The sequence below is a fragment of the Ctenopharyngodon idella genome, chromosome 11, assembly GCF_019924925.1.
Source record: "Ctenopharyngodon idella isolate HZGC_01 chromosome 11, HZGC01, whole genome shotgun sequence".
In the NCBI taxonomy this organism is placed as follows: Eukaryota; Metazoa; Chordata; class Actinopteri; order Cypriniformes; family Xenocyprididae; genus Ctenopharyngodon; species Ctenopharyngodon idella.
In genome coordinates, this window is record NC_067230.1 from 21902598 (window position 1) to 21922054 (window position 19457).

General features: G+C 36.9%; 1 long non-coding RNA gene across 1 annotated transcript; it reads left to right on the forward strand.

Annotated features, from left to right (window-relative positions):
* Positions 1 to 2523: 2523 nt before the first annotated feature.
* On the forward strand, positions 2524 to 2939 carry LOC127522789 (uncharacterized). The gene is made up of 2 exons (XR_007932722.1): positions 2524 to 2718; positions 2816 to 2939. It is a non-coding gene; the product is annotated as an uncharacterized LOC127522789 (long non-coding RNA).
* Positions 2940 to 19457: the final 16518 nt, after the last annotated feature.

Genomic DNA, 19457 nt, shown 5'->3' on the forward strand with positions numbered 1-19457 from the left:
CAACAAGTACAATGTTGCTTTGCCCATCCTAAAAGAACAATAAAACAGCTCTTAAAAGGTGTTGAGATGAAGAAGTGCAGGTACCATGATAAGTTATGCACTAAAAAACAAAGCCAAGTATATTTCAGGCCAAATCTCCTCTGTCATTCTCTGTGCAGTAATTTTCCACAGCATTGTTAATCTAAATTCAAGGTCGTTGTTTATTTCATTCCATAACATGGAACAGATTTCATAACAGGTGATTTATTTCATCTAAGAAGTATGCTAAAGCTGATTTTCTACTGGCTTGATGGGAATGTTACTAAGGTATATTTGCTTTATCCACTTGGGGGAAAATATTTGAACCAAGAATGTAATTTTGCTTGACTCTTCGTCCTTCGGTGACTTTGGAGGCCATAACCTCTCCTTGTCCTCCAGTATTTCTCTCGATTCAAGAAAATCACTGATGGCACCGCTACTCGCAGATGAGGTTAAAACAGTTAGCCAGCTATCTGCCTGGCTCATTGAAGAAAGCATACTAACCTTGTACGCTGAATTAGCAAAGGGTTTCTGCATCGATAATCATCAATCTTCCATGGCAGCGGGTGCCTTCGGTGCAGGTCAGAGGCTGCCATGTGCAATCAAGAATGAGCTGGAAGTCTTCGGGGTGCTTGGAGAGACTCTTACCAATCCCAGATGAGAGCTTTACTTTGTCTCGAATTAGCTCATGAGTGTGTTTCCAGCGCACGGCACGCACCTGCAGACACAAAGGATAAACCACGAGAACGTTTCAAAGCTTTAGTATGAAACAGAGCAGAACTCGTCAGAAAGCAACTATTTTTTCACAAAGCTTTTTTCAAACACATTTTCTCAACACCTTGAAGGTGACACAATGCTTAATCACCATCACTGCTGACATGCTCTTGTCTAAACTCTGAGGTAAAGATAAAATACAAGCCATTGAGCTTCAAAAAGCTGCACAGTGAGGTAATTATATAGAAAGTATGTCATGTAACTAATGAGGTGGATAAAAATGTAAAAACAATATTGCACCTCACCTTTTGAAAAACGAAGCTGCTTATCTTAGCAAAGAAAGATACTAGGGGGAAAAAAAGAGATCTTGACCGTAATTGGTCTAAAAATGCTATAGAAAGGTTGTAGAAACTTCAGTCACGGTAAATTAAGCATTCTGACAATCACAAAAGACTTCATGTCTTGACTTTAAACATCTGCATGCTCACATGTTTAAAAAGAAAAATAAGTCAGAACATGTTTGATGTTAAGAGCAAATGAACAAAAAATAAATAAACTAATTACGTTGTTGTCATACCTTCGGCACAGCAGATAATATGTCGTTGTCTAGACCTAATTGGTTATTTTCTTTTGATGTAATGTTATCAATGTAGAGTGCTGGTAAGCCTTGATTTGATTTTGTTTTGGCAGTTAAACTCGTTCCAGACCACAGCATGTTGACCTGATTGAACGGTTGCATTTTCCACCTGATTTTTCAATTATTATTTATTAATAATAAAAGGATTTAAAATGTTTAATATTTGTATTTTAAATTGTTCTATTCTGGGTTAAAAACAACCCAAGTTGGGTTATGACAAACCCAGCGGTTGGGTTAAATGTTTGCCCAACGCGCTGGGCAGTTTTATTTAACCCAATTATTGTTTAAAAATTACTATATGGCTGGCTTAAAATAAACCCAAAATAGGTTGGAAATTTAAAAAAAACCATAATGACTAGAGGCAACAATAATAATCAAAAGGTGAACATTTATTAATAAATAATTTAATACGTTTATTGTTTAATTATTATTCATTAAACTTATTAATAAATGTTCATTTATTAAACATATTAATAAATGTTAATTTCCAACATATTTTGGGTTCATTTTAAGCAAGCAATAATTTTTAAACATTAGTTGAGTTAAATAAAACTAACAAGCACACTGGGCAAACATTTAACCCAACCGCTGGGTTTGTCCATTTTCAACCCAACTTGTGTTGTTTTGTTTGTTTGTTTTTTTTAAACCAAATGCTGGGTTCAGCCTGCTGGGAAATTTTATTGTTATTTTTTCATATTTTTACCCATGTGCTGGGTCATTTTGTTTTTACCCAAATGCTGGGTTCAGCCTGCTGGGTAATTTTATTGGGTTATTTTTCATATTTTTACCCAGTTGCTGGGTACTTTTCTTTATCTCAGCTGCTGGGTCATTTTAACGTCAATGAACCCCCTTACATACCTACCCAGCGCTGGGTAAATGTAACCCAATGTTGGGTAGTCTGTCCCAAACAGGTTAAAACTGGAACTAAACGGTCATTTTGTTTTCTGTCCTAAGAGAAAACTTCCTGAGGGGAAATTCCTGAATTAAATTAAGGTTTGTATTACATTGTATTATTACTGTACAAAGAAAAAAACTTCTGTAGTCTCACATTTTACCTTTTTTGTTCACATGTACGCCGCAGTCTGCTTAGAACGCTAGTCTTCTAAACGCAGCATACCACGTGACCGGATCTACACTCAAACGTAGATCCGCCATGGCAGTTTCATGGCCGTCAAACGAATGCGCGACCAGGGCTGAAACACGACATCTCTGTCATATGTTATGGCAAGCCGATAATATGTAACAAAGTTGTTGTGCGCTTCACTGACTACAATATGAGCGCTGTTGATCTAGTGCGCTATGCGTTAGACGGTTGAAACTTAAATGCCTGACAGATGAGATGGCACAAGGTAACGCTATTTTTATGTAGATGTTTTCAAAAATGAATATATTAGATTGCCATTTAACGAATTGGAACAGCCTACTGATACAATTTTCTTACCACAGATTCCCATTTGCTGCTGTTGCTGCTCCGGTCACGTCCTAAAACATTTAGCCTACTAAATGTTTTGGAGTATTTTATGATGGTAAAAGACTGACTTGCCATTGAATAAAATATATTGTATATGAACTGTCCGGTCCTATGTAGCCTACAGAGATTTTATAGTGTATTTATATTATTTAAGATAAAATAAAACAATATTAAATTGACTGTCCCAGCACTGATTAAAAAAAATACAACCCAGCAAATGGGTTTCATGTATTTTTAACACAGCATTTTTTAGATTGTAGAGTGTACTATTATTTTTAGTTCATAGTTTTTAAAGAAAATTCCAAACAAGGAAATATTTAAACTGTTGTCCATAAAAAAAATAAAAAAAAATTTCACAACCCTTTCCACCAACTGTTTATGTTCTCCTTTGTTTTTTATCACATTTGTGAGTATCACTGAAGTGACCAGCAGAAAGGAATAGTTTAAAAGACACCTCTGTTGGGTTCTTTTTCTACACGTCAAGACCAACAGAAATGGATCTGTGACCCCCTAACCTCAATAACATTGTACAATAAAGTCATTTTGGTAGGAAATATGTAGTCGAAATGCAATTAGATCCTTATACATCATCTCCAGAGTAGGTTTATCTAAGGGGAGGACAGGGCTTTTGAAACTGCACTCTTGCTGTGGAAATGTCTTCCAAGGGCTGACACCGTGCAGTCAAATGAAGAAAGATGGTGCTTGTGTGGAGCAAATGGCCCATGACCAAGCTTAAACACCAACTGTGGCATAAAACGAGTTGATAAATGTATCATAAATCTCTCCGACAGAAAACCCAGCGACGTTTCATTCATATTTCACACTTTTTTTCAACTCAAACACCAAATAGCCGGTTGTTAGCTGACCTGCGCGCCAATTAAAGTAGTTATTGAACGTGTTTACAAAAGCCTTTGTGTGCAGTGGTTCCTTCGGAAAGAGTAATTACTCCAGTTCAAGTGTGATCTGGAAAGCATTTGATTAACAAGCTCGATCCCATCCGCTGGAATGAGAGTTACCTTCTGATGCCATGTCCTCCTTGTCGTTCAAAAGCTTTTCTATGGCGTGGAGCATGGGGTAACCCAAAGGGAATAAAACGCAAACATGCAATTAGAGGGGCAGCGAAGGAATGAACACAGAATAAAACAACCCACATTAAAAAAAAGATTGTAGTATGTAGCAATGCCAGAGGTTATGGTTTTCCCAGGCAATACATCTTGATATTTTGATAAATCGTTGACATTGATTTCCAGTGGAAAGGTTTTTGTTGTGGTTTCTTACACGGTTTTATCAGGACTACTATGGATTGTACAGAATTAATCAACGAGATCAGAGCGATTATGATGCCAACGAAAAGGAAAACGCTTCATTATCATGTGAGGTTGAGCTACACATAAAAGTCCAATCACATTCACAGAAACTTAAAGTGAGTCACAGCACACAGACATGCCAAGTTGGACTTTCTTAGTGGGTGGTCTTTCCTCTGCTTGATGTGGAAACTGAATTAGCACAGAGCCAATTTCGCCCTCGATCTGGAAACATTTTCTACCTTCCAGAACACGCTTAATATAGAGACGTAATAAAACACCTTCGGCCTCTGGCGTGTTGTTTTACCAAATAACATCTAACTGGCCATTACTCCCCATTAAGGCTAATGGTTAGACTAATTATGATAATTCCATAAAAGGTGCTGTGTTTAGCCCAAACTGTGGACGAACATTAACTTAATGACTAAGGCTGACCTCTCTCGAATGCTGCTGGGGTGCATGTCTCTGATAGGCTATTAGTCACTAGCATTTTGCATTATACTGTTTATGTAAAAGCCCCCAAAGAGCTATACAGTCATACTTGTCTAGAGGGTTATCAGATCATTGCCAATATCTGTTTCAAAATACAAATGAGGTGGATTTGCTCTCTGAGCCACAGATCTAGCAATTTCAAGTGATGCTTGAAGAAAAAAAGAAAGGAATATTTACCATGTGTCAACTTGTGTCATTGTAAATGGCAGACTAAATAGGTGTTAGATAAGACGTTCCAACCTACCTCTTTCACAGGATTATGGCGGAAATCCCCTCCACACCCTCTGAGTGGAACCAATACTGTAATGTCAAACACTAAGACAGCCTAGTCATGGATACCTTCATTTGAAATGACTTGTCTTTCCAAAGAGAAAACCGTCAGATTCCGCAGGGTATGTTTTGTCTTATTGCCGAGGCAATGGACACACCGCAGCTCATGAAAGAATGCATTAGGGCCGCTTAAATATTTTTCTTCGCCACTTTCCCTGCAAATTCTTTGAGATCCTTTCAGCAATCAGGAAGATTTCCGTAAAAATGTTGTCATTTTGCCTCGGCTAAACGCTGGAGTCGTGGCACTCTGCGGTATTCTGTTTTCATAAGAGCAGCGGTATCGGCTGTTAAAAGTCAGGGCACAGTATTAATTGTATATACGAGCCGCTGGCAGGCATGCATTGCTGCTGATTAACACTGGGTCTGGAACCAAAGCTGTTGTCCCAGGTGCGCTGTGTTTAGAAAGGGACTGTATCCAAAATGAAATACTTTGCAGAGGAAGTCCATCACAGCCCGTGCGCTGGCGAGCCAGACCACATTTAACCACTTTTGGTGCGCCTCCGCTTCCTCAATTGCATTGTTAAAAGAAGATTTTTGTGAGAATGATCAAGGCCAAGAAAAGATTTAGCCAGATATTCAACGAGGGGTTTTCCTGCCCTGATACAATCTTATTCTACAGGCCAGCACATTCAGAATTGTTTTAAGAATATATAAGGATTTATGGTTAGTTTCAGTCCTCTAATCTGATGTGATTAGCACAACATGGGACACTTTACTGTTTGTATCACTTTGCTTTCCTCTGTTTGCAGCAGTCCAGAGCGATGCGAAAGCTGTGCGATTTCAATGGCTACATCCGAAAGCTGAAAATGTTGCCTTCGGAGGATGCATTCCAAGGCAGGAAAGCATCAAGGCATGTCCGAATCCAATGCTGTCTCCTGAGATACCGTCATCTGATTGATTTTTGAAAGCAGCATAGATGTATCCTTCACTGCCTTTGATATCCAACAATCTTGTGCATGCCATTCCTTGAAAGTTGAGCTAAAAAATAAGGATGGTATCAGAAAGTTGCGGATGGTGGTCAGTTTCTGTGTAAATGTACGTCTTTGACTAAGGTTTTCCACTACTATTAGAGCAAAGTCCCTTTCAAGGAAAGTCTGTTCACTCAGCGGCCATATTTGCAACACCTCCAGGCATCTATTTCGGGCATCCAAGACCAAGTCCTATCTATTTGAATGGGGGAATCGTTAAATCTCAAAAACTGCTTGGCGAACTCACAATTAAATAACATATGTCACATCAGCAACAAAATCTGACATGAACTGTTCTATAAATGTTGTTTCTTATGCTAAAATAGCATAATTAAAAAAAGTTTATTTTTCAAGCTAGACGAGCCAGTGCGCACGTGCAGTCCTATGCGCCAGCCTCATTTTTTGTATGGGAACCGGAGCCTTTAACGGCAGCTGCAGTGACGCAATGACTTTATCAATCAGCGATTGGCTCTTTTACTTAGAAGGCGTGATGTATTCCACCATTTTGCACATTGCAGTTTCTCCCATTCATAACTAATAGGAGTGAACTGTCTTTCTATATCTATAGACTTTGATTATAGTAATTAAATATTCGCTTAGTTATCACCAAAGCTTGCTCTATTTTCCTGCAGATCACACTGTAAAAATACGCTCTATCTACTCAATAAAATTGTAGCAACAGATTACAAGCAATATTATTAATTAAATTCAACATATAAAATTGAGTTAGCATTAATCAAATTAATTCCTTGAAAGTCAACCATTTAAAATGTGTAAAATTAGCAAACACCATTACAAAAACCCACAAAGTGACATAGAAAGCAGAGTCAAACTGCCTAACTAAATGAAACACTGATCACCATAATAGTGACCAAACATTTTCAATCAAATCAACATCAACATCTAAACCTCTGTTTATTCTTGTGTTTCTCTTTGCTTCAGTGATTCTGCTTGTTATCATCGGGTGTCTTCAATGTTGGCAATAAAAAATAAAGAGTTCTTAATTCATCTTTGATGTCTGTCTTTTATTTTTGTTTAAATTTTACATACATTTTACTAATTTTAAATGGTTGACATCAAAGGAATTCATTTGATTAATTCTAACTCAATTCTATTTGTTGAATTTAATTAATAATATTGCTTGTAATCTGTTGCCAAAATTTTATGGAGTAGATATAGCGTATTACTTTTTACAGTGCATTTAACCATTACGATGCCTCAGAAGCCTGTCCGAAATCAGTTTTATGAAGTGCCTTAGTGTGCAAACGCTGTCTGCTAAGTCACTGCCTGATAAGTCAAGTCAACTGCTTAATCTATGGATGCAGACGAAGTTTTAGGTGAGTTCGACTTGAAGCGGATCGGTGACCGTGAGAGCGATTCAAAAGCATGCATAGCCGTCTGCTCTCTAAACGCTCTTGTGGTAGTTTGATGTCATACACTGATCGGTCTGCGCAGTCGAACACACCTTTTCTCTCACCAGCAAGCAATGAATGGGAAATGGAAAACCCGGAATGGAGCTGGAACGGACTGATGACATGGCAAATAAATAAATAAATAAAATTAGTCTTTTGGTAAAAATTAGTCTTCTTTTTTTGTTTAAAGCATTAAAAAGTAAAAAAAAAAAAAAAAAAAAAGCAGTGGAAAAACTCTTCCAGTTCAGTAACATTCAGTTGTATTAAAATAAATCTTAAAGGGTTAGTTCACCCAAAAATGAAATTTCTGTCATTAATTACTCATCCTCATGTCATTCCTCACCCGTAAGACCTTCGTTAATTTTCAGAACACAAATTAAGATATTTTTTGATCAAATCCGATGGCTCAGTAAGGCCTGCATTGCCAGCAAGATAATTAACACTTTCAATGCCCAGAAAGCTACTAAAGACGTATTTAAAACAGACTACAGTGGTTCAACCTTAATGTTATGAAGTGACAAGAATACTTTTTGTGTGCCAAAAAAACAAGATAATGACTTTATTCAACAATATCTAGTGATGGGCGATTTCAAAACACTGCTTCATGAAGCTTCGAAGCTTTATGAATCTTTTGTTTCAAATCAGTGGTTCAGAGCGTGCATCAAACTGCTAAAGTCACGTGATTTTAGTAAATGAGGCTTTGTTACGTAACAAGAGTTTCGAAATTTCAATGGGCAGTTTGATACAAGCGCAGAACCACTGATTCATAACAAAAGATTCGTAAAGCTTCGAAGCTTCATGAAGTAGTGTTTTGAAATCGTGCACAAAAACTATTCTCGTCGCTTCATAACATTAAGGTTGAACCACTGTAGTCACATGAACTGTTTAAATACGTCTTTAGTAGCTTTCTGGGCATTGAAAGTGTTAATTATCTTGCTGGCAATGCACGCCTCACTGAGCCGTCGGATTTTATGAAAAATATCTTAATTTGTGTTCTGAAGATGAACGAAGGTCTTACGGGTATGGAACGACATGAAGGTGAGTAATTAATGACATAATTTTCATTTTTGGTTGAACTAACCCTTTAATATCTTACGCAGTGTTGCTTCTCAAATAAATGTATCTTGTTTTTTTTATTATTATAACCAGAAAAAAAAAAAAAAAAACTACTTGCAAAGCTTGATGGTTTGGCTTCCTTTGTAACCATTTTCATTTTCAGAGAAAAAAATTAACTGGCTAAATTTTCTCTAAAGCGCACTGAATGTTTACTGATTTAAATATTGTTTAAAAGCAATATCTCACTCTTAATCATGCTGTAGTACTGAATATTCAATACCACAGTGCAATTGCTTGTGTGAAATTGCTTTATTATACATCTCAGCATGGCTCTTTGGTTAATTAAAGGATACATAAAACTTTTAACGCAGCTGGCGACCAACCAGGAACACTAACATAATAAGCATTATTGCTAATGACTGTGTCTAAGAATTGGGGGCCACGCCACCGTTCGATTGCACTATGTGCCGTCTCTGCCTTCAACAGAGCTGCCAGGATCATGGTAAATGGTGTTGATTAGAGCAACACTGGTACTCTGAGCCAAAGCAGCTGCTTTGATTCTGACTGATTGCTGGACGTAGGGAATTAAATGAAGTATTCACTTGTCAGGGATTGTTTGGCTGACTACATGTGTACTACATTATTACTTTTTTTAAAGCTTCACATCATATGCTTACGAATGTCTAAAGTAATTCTGGCTGTCCAAGTCCAACGTGTGGGAGTCCTGATGTCACTCGCTTTCTTGATAATGCATTATACATTATACTTTGCTGAAAACCACAATGCAAGATTATCTGACAGCTGTCTAGTTGGTTTGGGAAAAGTTTGGAAAATAATAATAATAGTAAAAAATGCAGACTTGCACATTTAAACTGAAATTATGACTTTGTTCGAAAGCATAGGTCCATGACAACCACAACCTGCAGTCAATGAATTTACATGCTTATATCTGACTTCATTAGTCCATAAAGGAGGGCATCTGCAGCTCTTTACAATCAAATGGACTGTATATTCAGTGTCAGGTTGCTTGATGAAGTGGCAGGGAGTTCTGGCTGTCAGTCTAGGAACTGCAACACATTATTACTTCAGCAGTACCGCACAGAGTAATTAATGTCCATACATGCTCCTGTTTCCTCCCGTCTCCTGGCCCCACGCTCCACTGTTGAAACATGAATGACTCTCTGAGGGGTCACAGAGCGTGTTTTTACAAACTACCCTTCCTCTCTTGGCACAGTTTCATTTACATGTCATCTGCAGAGATGGACACCACCGACGCTATGAATGTCCATTCATGTAAGAGGTCTTGATGAGCCAGTGACGATTACATTTGGAACAAAAAGATTATACAAGAGAAAAATCGGGCATAGAGTAGAATAAACAGGTATATTAACCGTATTGTTTTTTACTTCTTAATTTTTTACTTCATAATGATAAACCAAGAAAAATGTTAAATTATGCCAAGTATCTTTGACATAATAGCAGTCATTGCATGTGAATTGAATGTTTAACTTAATTAAGTTAGATACAATTAAGATGGAAGTACACAAAGGCCAATATTACACCTGTACAATTGAAAACTGCCTATAATATGAATTCATATTTTGTGTTCATATTGTTAATCAATACAAAACACATCCTCAAATGGAAGTCATGTCATATTAGATTTTAAAGCTAAGATTAATAGTGACATCAGACTACAAAAATACATCTTTTAATAAACCTGAAATAGATGCTTAAATAAAGTGAAATGCAATTTTATTTTTATAAATGTAATATTAATAAATATTATGGCAAAGTGACCGGGTTGCTCTCAGTGCATTCTGAATATGTCATTTTCAGTAGATCATAAACATTTCTGATGACGGAGGCCATCACATTCATAAAAAAAGCAATTCGTGAAATTATGTAATAATGCTAATAAATCAAAAAACAATACAAAACCATGTGTAATTTCTGAAGGAGAGAAGACTGCTTAAAATTCTGCATGATTTATAGTAAATAAAACTGAAATAAAAATGCCATTTCTACTGCTCACAACAGATTTTTTTTTAATACCACATTTCAATATTCACGAATCGTCACTGAAAGCGTAATTTTGGAAGGAGATACAGAACTGAATTTGGCTAATTGTATATTCATTCAATAAATGTGCAACAATATGTAATGTATAGAAAGTCTGTACAATGAACTGTATACCCAGCTAACAAAAATATGTTCATTACATTACCATTAAGTTATAAAAACATTATTTCTGAATGTTCTCTGAACATTCAAAACATCCAGTTTATTAAAAGGTTTCAAAAATGTTATTTCTTGGTTATGCGAACATTACAGGAACATTCCATTTTATCATATTGCAATCATTATGGGAAAGTTATTTGGGAATGTTCTCTGAAGTAGTAAAACATGCAAGACGAATGTCCAACTAAAATGTTCTAGAACATTCCATGAACAATGTATAAATAACGTTTTTGTGCTAACATTTTGAGAACATTATTAAAGACCAAATAACTTTGAACAGACATTCTATTAACGCTACTGGAATAACGTTTGTTCATAACCTTGCCAGAATGTCCAAAGTTCTGAGAACGTTCCCTTTAGCTGGCTACGTACTGCACTGAAGATTCCGGTTACGGCTTACAATTGTAAGGAAAGATCTTCTGTACGTGTTCTCTACACTATAGCAAAAATATAAAGGATGAGTCAGTGTCAACAACCGTGATAAATTTGCTTGAAAGAGCAGAGTGAAGCTTTTCCTGAAGGGTCAGAGTAGGCTGAGGTTTTAGATTATGTGTGTGTTGGAAGAAAAAGGGTGCCATGTGCAGTAACCTGAGCATAGATGTGTATTGCATGTGTGTGTGTGTGTGTGTGGGTGTGGGTGTGTGTGTGTGCGTACGCTTGGGGGAAGGAGCACATCTGAGAGCAATCCCCTCATGTGACAAAATGCAGACATAACAGTCTGCATCGACACTTGTTACCAGCACATAAACACTTGCCTTAGAGAGAGTGGGTCGAGAGAGGGCCTGCAGCAGCTGAATGGGGCTAGAGCAGATCTGCTATTTATCAAACCCTAATTAACTGTTAATTTGCCAACCTTTAGGTTCAAGCATGTGACCAATTTATCACACCCAACAAACAGACTCTCCAGCTCTCCCAAGGGGTGGTCGACAAGACAGTCAGCGCTAACGCCCCCTAGATCCAAGCCTATTAGGTCTTTGTATATAAAATAAGAGATTAAAAATGCTGAGAGTTTAAAAGCAGCAACCACCATCACAAGGAATTTAATTATAAACCAGATAAATAAATAAATAATAAAGGATGCTGGTTGGAATCTTAGATTTTACAAATTTAAAGCACAAAATATGCCTTGATCAAATCAAGTAAAAAATACTTCTAAGTATATGAAATTTTATGTATATGAAAATACAAATCTGTATTTGTCTGTTATTTTCTTCAGTGAAACACAAAAGTTGATTTTTTTTTTTTTTTAACTGTTACGTAGCTCTTGCCAACATTTCATTAAATTGAATGTCAAAAAAACTAAACAAAAAAAAAACACCAAGAAAGAAGTTAGCGTATACAATAACTATGAATAGTTTTGTGTTAGGAACCGAGAGAAATTAAAGTCTTTATTCATGATAATTAATGATATTCAATATAATATGTTCTTCCACCAAAGCTTGCATCTAGCAAAAAGGCATCTTTTCTTTTCTTTTTTTTGGGATATGTGATAACCAAACGAGACACAAACAAGACAAATCCATTCTCTAGATGTGAATGCAGGTTAGACGTGAGGATGAGTAAATAATGACAGCAGTTTCTTTTGAAACTGAATGATTCCTTTAAGTATTTCTTTGTCCTGTTTCCAAACGCTATGAATTATATGCTGTCTGAACATTAAAACAGTTTAATTCGCATCTGATTGTTTATGACAAAGATGACTGACAGCAAAATATTTGTGCTAGTCCTGAGCTATAGAACACATTCACCAATGTGGCTGTTAAATTATTGGCATAAAAAAAAATTAAAACATTATTGTTAGTGTAATTGTCATAATTACGGTAATCTGAGGATACACAGGATTTTCACGGCATGAATAGATGCGACTTTGCAGCAGTGTTGCCAAATCTTAAGTTCAATTTATCACACCCAACAAATGCACTCTCCGCCTTTCCCTAAGGACAGTGGAGGTGACTGCTCATGTGTTTGAATGAGTTAAAGAAGACATCACAGGCCGTACACAAGCATATGGAGGTCTTTATAACACACTGGTGAAAGCAGCTGTCAATGGAAAGGTGGAAGTGCACGCAAAAAAACATCTTTGTTGAGAGATGTGTTATTCTATCCTTGTGTTTGAGTGGGTCGTGTCTATTAAGGCGGACATCACTAACACCTCACAGACAAATCACGCTATTAGCATGTCACATCGAGCGGAATTGCAGATGAAAAGCACTGATGGGAATTAATCTGTGACGAGCCTTGAATGAAATGAAAGAGTTTTCATCAAGCAGTGTTTGTGCACATAAACCATTCTGGCAAGGCTAATGAGGGAGAACTTGAACAGTGGATTGCTCTAAATGTGATGTGAAGACAAAAGAAATAGCAGGGGTAATATGTTCCCCCCTCTTTAATTTTCCAATTGATGTTACTTTACCTGTATATATTTTAGCACACTTACTGAAGCACAATGCTATGCTTTTCTTAATTTTGACATTTCATTTGAACATCAACGGACAGATCAAATTTTTTGTCTGGATAACAGATAATCTGTATATCTATATCTCTATCTATCGATCTATGTATTAACCAAATGTATATTAATTTATTTTTAGTGGAAAAGGCAAAAATGCCACCCTCAGAAATGGTGCAAATGTTATATTAATAATATATATATATAATAATGCATTAATAATAATAGACAATGGAAGTATTATTTAATACTCATTAATAAACTTAAATTTCGACCATGTTTATTATTCATCATTATTGAATAGAATCTGAATTATAGTCATTGTTGCTATCCCTTGTTTAAAAATATGTAATTTAAAGGAATATTTCAGATGCATTTTTTTTATTTTTCAGTTATTATAGATTATTTTATAAGTTTATAGCTTATTCAATCTGAGTGAACCAAACTGATGCAAAGTTTTGAACAGAATATTCGATTTTGGAGATTTCAAGAATATAAATGATTAAAAATAATATCTGATGTATTTTATTTATTCTGGTGGAAGTTAACAAAATGGAAACTTTTAGTTTAGTTTTTTTACTATTAAATTGAGTATTTTTTTTTTTACTACATAACACCTAAACAGCACCTTGCAACATGTTTCAACCAGTACATGCTTATATCTTAATCGCTTCAAAAAAATATATCCATAAAATGTGATTTAGATTTGCCTGAAGTTGTTGGCCGTGTTGTGGGAGGGTGTAACTACAGATAAAGAAATAATAAATGCACAGTCCCACAGCAATTAGGATCACTCAAGCATACAGCTAGAAGCTCAATGCCAAATTGGGTAATTCTGCTGCAATTGCACTTCCTAGAGCAATTATCATAGGCACTTTTGAGAAATGACAGACTGTTTACAAACAGTCAAGGCTTAGTTTGTGGGGTACATCAGCATTCTGTGTACACACACACTCAATCTTACCAGAGGATGTAAGATTGTTGGGTTTGGCAATTTAAGTAAAGTATGACATGTTAGAAGCCAACATGATGTGACTTTTTTTCTTGCATGTTTCCAGTAGACTACATAAAAATGGGACTCATGTTATCAAGCCAGCGACAACTGCCCTGTGTAAATGAACTTGACTGCAGTCGTCCTAGACAGTAATTAACAGAAAACCTGTAAGCACAAATATGCTACTGACCGCTCGTTCTCGGTGTGCCTCGCATACGTTGGGATTAAAGGCGAGTATTTAAGGTTGATGAAATACTGCTGCAGTGTGTTCCCCGGGCAGCTGCGTTTCCCCCAGGCTGCTCTCGGTCAGTCTAATGCGCTCTGATGGTCCCACTAGAGTATTTCCTTACACACTCGCCCGGCCGGCCAGCTCTTGATCAGAAGCAGAGCTCGCTGTGGCCATTCATCCACCCCCCAGCCCGGCGCACGTGCGTCCGTGTGTGGGGCTCAGCGTGTGAGAGCTTTAGCGTAATGACATCCCGCTGAGAAGAAACCTGCGGCTGAAGCGGATCACCGCTTGCAATCAAGCGCTAGAGACCGTGTCATTGCTCTGCACTGAATGTCTTACAATTCTCCCCAACTTTCGCTGAGACAGCGTTGTTTGCTCAAAACAGAGTGCAGTTCCATTTGGTGCCACTAGTAGAGGCGCTGATTCACTAAAATTACCAACGCCACACAGCAACGTCATAAATTACGTAAATTTGGTGTTGTATATATTGATAGACATATTTCTTGATTGCTTATCAGTTATGTTTCATAGGAATTGATATGTGTAGTATCCGCTATGTTGGCATTGTCATGTAAGTCAGTTTGCGAGTGGGAATTTTCTGAGTTGAGGGCCTGTCAACGAGAAAATATGGTGGGTGCAATAGAGTACCTTAGGGATGCCGTGTTTTTGTAGGCAAAACCCGGAAGCGAGTTAGCATTTTAGGACTTCCGGTTCCATCGCCCCGAAGTCAATGGGTTTTTGCTAAATCGTCTGAAATAAGGTCTGTGGTTAACAAATCTTCTAAATATTTTCACGTTTTGATCTATGACATAAAACACACCAGTTATAACCTGCTTGTGATTTTTTAAACCTTTATTGTGTCTTACAAACGGCGGTTGCTAGCAAATTGCTAAAAGGGACTACTTCCTTTGGCGGGGACTTTCGACGTCATCATGACAAACAGGACATTTGGACAGCATTTCTCATGAAAAAGTGGTTAAGTATTCATACACAGCGCAGATCATAATCAGCGAGCATGTTTTTAAATAAAGTTGTTTTCTAAATAAAGTTTGAGGAAGCTTGGTGGTGGTGACGTTGATCCGTGACCATGGTGTGCTGTAGTCCGTTTATAGCCTACTGTTAGCTTTTCATATCTGACGACTTTATTTAGGCTTTAAAATGTATAAATGTTGTGTTAACTTGTAAAGATTATCTTGATAGACAAAACGTGTAAGTGTCATAACCCTTTGTTAAACACAGAGCTTATTTTTTGCGATTTTCCAAAAGCCTACGGGAAAAATGCATAGGCGTTCGACGAGGGAACCCGTGCACCACTAACTTCCGGGTTGGCGTACAAAAACACGTCATCCCTGAGGTACTCTGTAGATGCAGCATCTGTATTGACGATGATTTTTAAAAAAATTATTATTTTTTTTTTTAATTTACAATGAACTAGCTAAATTGCTGTAGGTTATTTTTGTAGAAAAAGTCTAACTTGATGTTGAAGGCACAATAGGTGATTCTCTACAGAAACATTTTTTTATACCGGTTGAAAGTCTCATATCCTGATAGCAATAACTATTTTAAACAGTCTAAATGTATTTTTATGAATATATATCATCTGTGGAAGGCGTAGAACTATAAAAAATGCATCCAATCTTTATTCTTTCTGAATGACATACGATGTCTTACCTGCCTGTCAACGTATGTTTTTCCATACCCTCGCGCACCCTGTTCACGCAGACATCATATGTCATCAGCGTGTTTCATGCATTGCAGCATTTATATGGACAGACCTTAGTCACGGAGCACCACAAACAAACAGCAGCCGCCTTTTACAGTTCCTACCGAATCAAATCAACAAACTTATGCTGTGTTCACAGCATAACTACCATAATTAAGAGATTGCAACCATTGACGTTCTAACTGGAGCTGTTCAGTCAGACTCTGAATTATGCATAACCATGTGAACAGTATCAACACTGAAATGAATCTGCAGCAGTCAGGTACAAGCTCTTTAGCCGGGGACACACTTAAGGACTGTAAGACCGATTATGAATGTAATTTGATAGTCACGACTGATCATGCCCAAACACGCCAAGTCAGAGGCAGTTGCGTACAGTCGGTATTTAAATTCTGTGTAAGTATTTAAGTCTGCTTCAGTCAAAGGAAACAGTCTTTGTGTGTTGAGCTCAGTCTTAGAATGTTTTATCTAGTCGTTAAGTGTGTCCCTGTTAAGTTGTTTACGTTCATTATTACTGTATTGTAATGTTATGTGCTTTGAGACATAACGCCATCTCTTGTGACGCTTTACCGAGATAAGTTGTGCCTCTTCATGTGTTTTGGAGGAGGTGTAGCTTGAGACAGCGATTTGCAGGGAGGGTGGGATCATATGCTTTAAATGCTAGCAGGCTAATGTTAACATTTCCCAGATCACCTACTGCACCTTTAAGTGATGTGAACGCACCAGCTTATAAATACGAACTTCGCAAGAGGACTTACTCATTACTATAATTTTTGTATCATATTACAGTGATATATGTAATGTTGTAATAATAAATGTATCAATATTCTATATTAATTGTAATTGACAAAAGATCGCCACTATGGCTGAATACAGAGCGGAAGCTTGTTTGCATCACTCAGACTTATGGAAATACGTAGCATAGAAGATATTGGAAAGTCAACGATGCGGCTGACTTCATAGGTCACATGACAATGCCAAAAGTAAACATACTTTATTAACGGTTGAGAAGTTTTTCATTAAATGTAGTACAAAAATAAAATAAAGGTTTTTATTGGCATCTATATGGTTCTATGAAGAACCTTTAACATCCATGGAATCTTTCCATTGCACAAAAGGTTCTTTTTAGAGTGGGGGGAAAAAAGATTTTTAAAATGTTCTTCACATTAAGAAAAAACGGTTCTTTTAGGAACATTGTATAAGCCCCTGAGTGCAAGATGAGTCATAAATATTTTTGATCTGCTAAAAGTTAATTTTGTCAGTGTTATACACTAGCTTCAAAGCTAACAGACATGGTCTAAACGCCAAAAAAGGAGGAAACTTTACTGAAACCAGAGCCAGTCTAATGATTTTTCAAATGAATGAGTAAAAACATAAGCTACACCTTATCAGAGATATCTGTATTTTTCGGAAATGCACGTCTTAAACTTGACACATCATTGGCCTATTGTCACGTCAAAAGCTAAAAAATTAAATGCTTTGTGCCAGATGCAGGAAAAACACTATTCAATCAATGCACTTTAATTAGACAGATTCTGGTTTCCTCTACAGTCTGGAACACACACTTTGAAACCAAAGAAACCGAACAAAAACATGCTTCCCAGGTAGAAAAACATGGCACTGACTTTTCCCTCTTTGTCTTCCTGACACCCCACCCACTCGCACACACAAACACGAATACACGCACACTAATGGTTGTGTGCTCTGCGAGGTGTTGTGTTATGAACCAGACCACTGGGCTGTGTGAGCGTACCACATTTCTAGGTTCTAGTCTGGACACTGTGCAGGCTCTAGACTGGGCACTATTATCACAGCTGCAAGTTTGCCAGGGAAATTTGTCTGTAATTCACCTGAATTAGAATCACTCAGGCGGCTTGCACTAGTTCCCCTCAGAACACAGCCTAATGGTTTGTTTATTTTAAAGGTTTTGCTTCTAGCAAATCATTCCTTATCTGTCATTGCCTTATTGTCCCACTGGGTCACCCAAAGGAAGAGAGAAGCAAAAGGGGTGGGGTGAAAGATGGAGAGATAAGCAGATACGTACCTGTTGCTTCATTTAAATAAACTCATAGGCGTTTCAGCTGAGGAATCGGAAAACTCAAATAGGCCTTAAATGGTCAGAATATGATAAACGTCCTTTAACAAAAATTATGATGCGTATAGCCTCAAATATTTTTATGTTCCCCTTGTTAGAGACATTTGATTTTTCCAGTGTCATAGCATTCCCATAAACAATTCTAAACAATGCACTGCAGTTAAACAGAGTGGGCATTGACATAAGACAGAATGATTTAGTGATAACAGTGGGTTACAAAATAATATATTTTGAAAGTGACTCGTCTATATAACAGCATTGCAAATGGTCCTTGACATCATAATTGTTGGGAGTAATGGCCTCTGCAGATGTCTGTCAACTCACTCTCTGGTGTAAAATGGTAAGGTATTCGAGTGGAGTGGCTGTTTTGTTCTCTGCCAATGTTCCTAAGAGCCATGACCACGCGAAAAGAGCCGAAAGACCACTCCAAATCTATCTGTCACGGCCGGCTGCTTCTGTGTCCTATCTGCTACCACTTACTCAAACATGCAACAAATTTGCTTTTAATTGCAGGGATTCTGCTCTGCTTGTAAATAGTTTTGCTTTGACAGTTCATTTATTTTGTGTGATTGCTGCCATCTATTTATAGTTTTAATTCAGGGGGAATGCATTGCATATGAATTCCTTGTGTCATCTGTGCCCTGCTCAAAGACAAAAATGCATGAATTATTATTGCCTGGTGGGGAAGTGTTTATTTATTCATAGACCCCAAAATTGTTCTTCATCCACGCTTGGCAAAGCAGATGGCATTTCCTAAGGACTCCACAGGTCTAACAAATGAATTGGTGGAGCATAATTACTGCAAACATAGACTCTCTTTCAGAAATTTGGGTTTTATTAAATCCCAATTCGATATTTAAAAACATTAACATTTACTTTTTTTTTCTTTTTGAGTTTGAATTATAAAAGTATACACAATAAAAACATTTGCATACATTAAGGATATATAGTTGATTAAATATATAATAATTAATCAACTATATGGCTTATATAGGCCTATTTGATGCAGATTTTAAACAGAAAGTATAAACAGTGCTATCTAGATTTCATAAATGTAATTTTTGGGCAAGTTGTAGCAAATTGATGTAGCAAATTTTATACAAACTATTACTTCAGGTGACCAAAACAAATGTTTTTTGTTTTTCCTGTTAGCCTATCTTTTAAATTTTTGCTGTTGCTATTTATAAACTTTTGCTGAAAAGATAAAGATTTGAATAGCAAATTAGCTATTAAGTGTCAAGCTACTGAGTGAATCTTTTTTTCGTGGGCAACAACGGAAGGAATGTGTCTATACAGAAACTATTAGAAAAATAAACCTACCTTG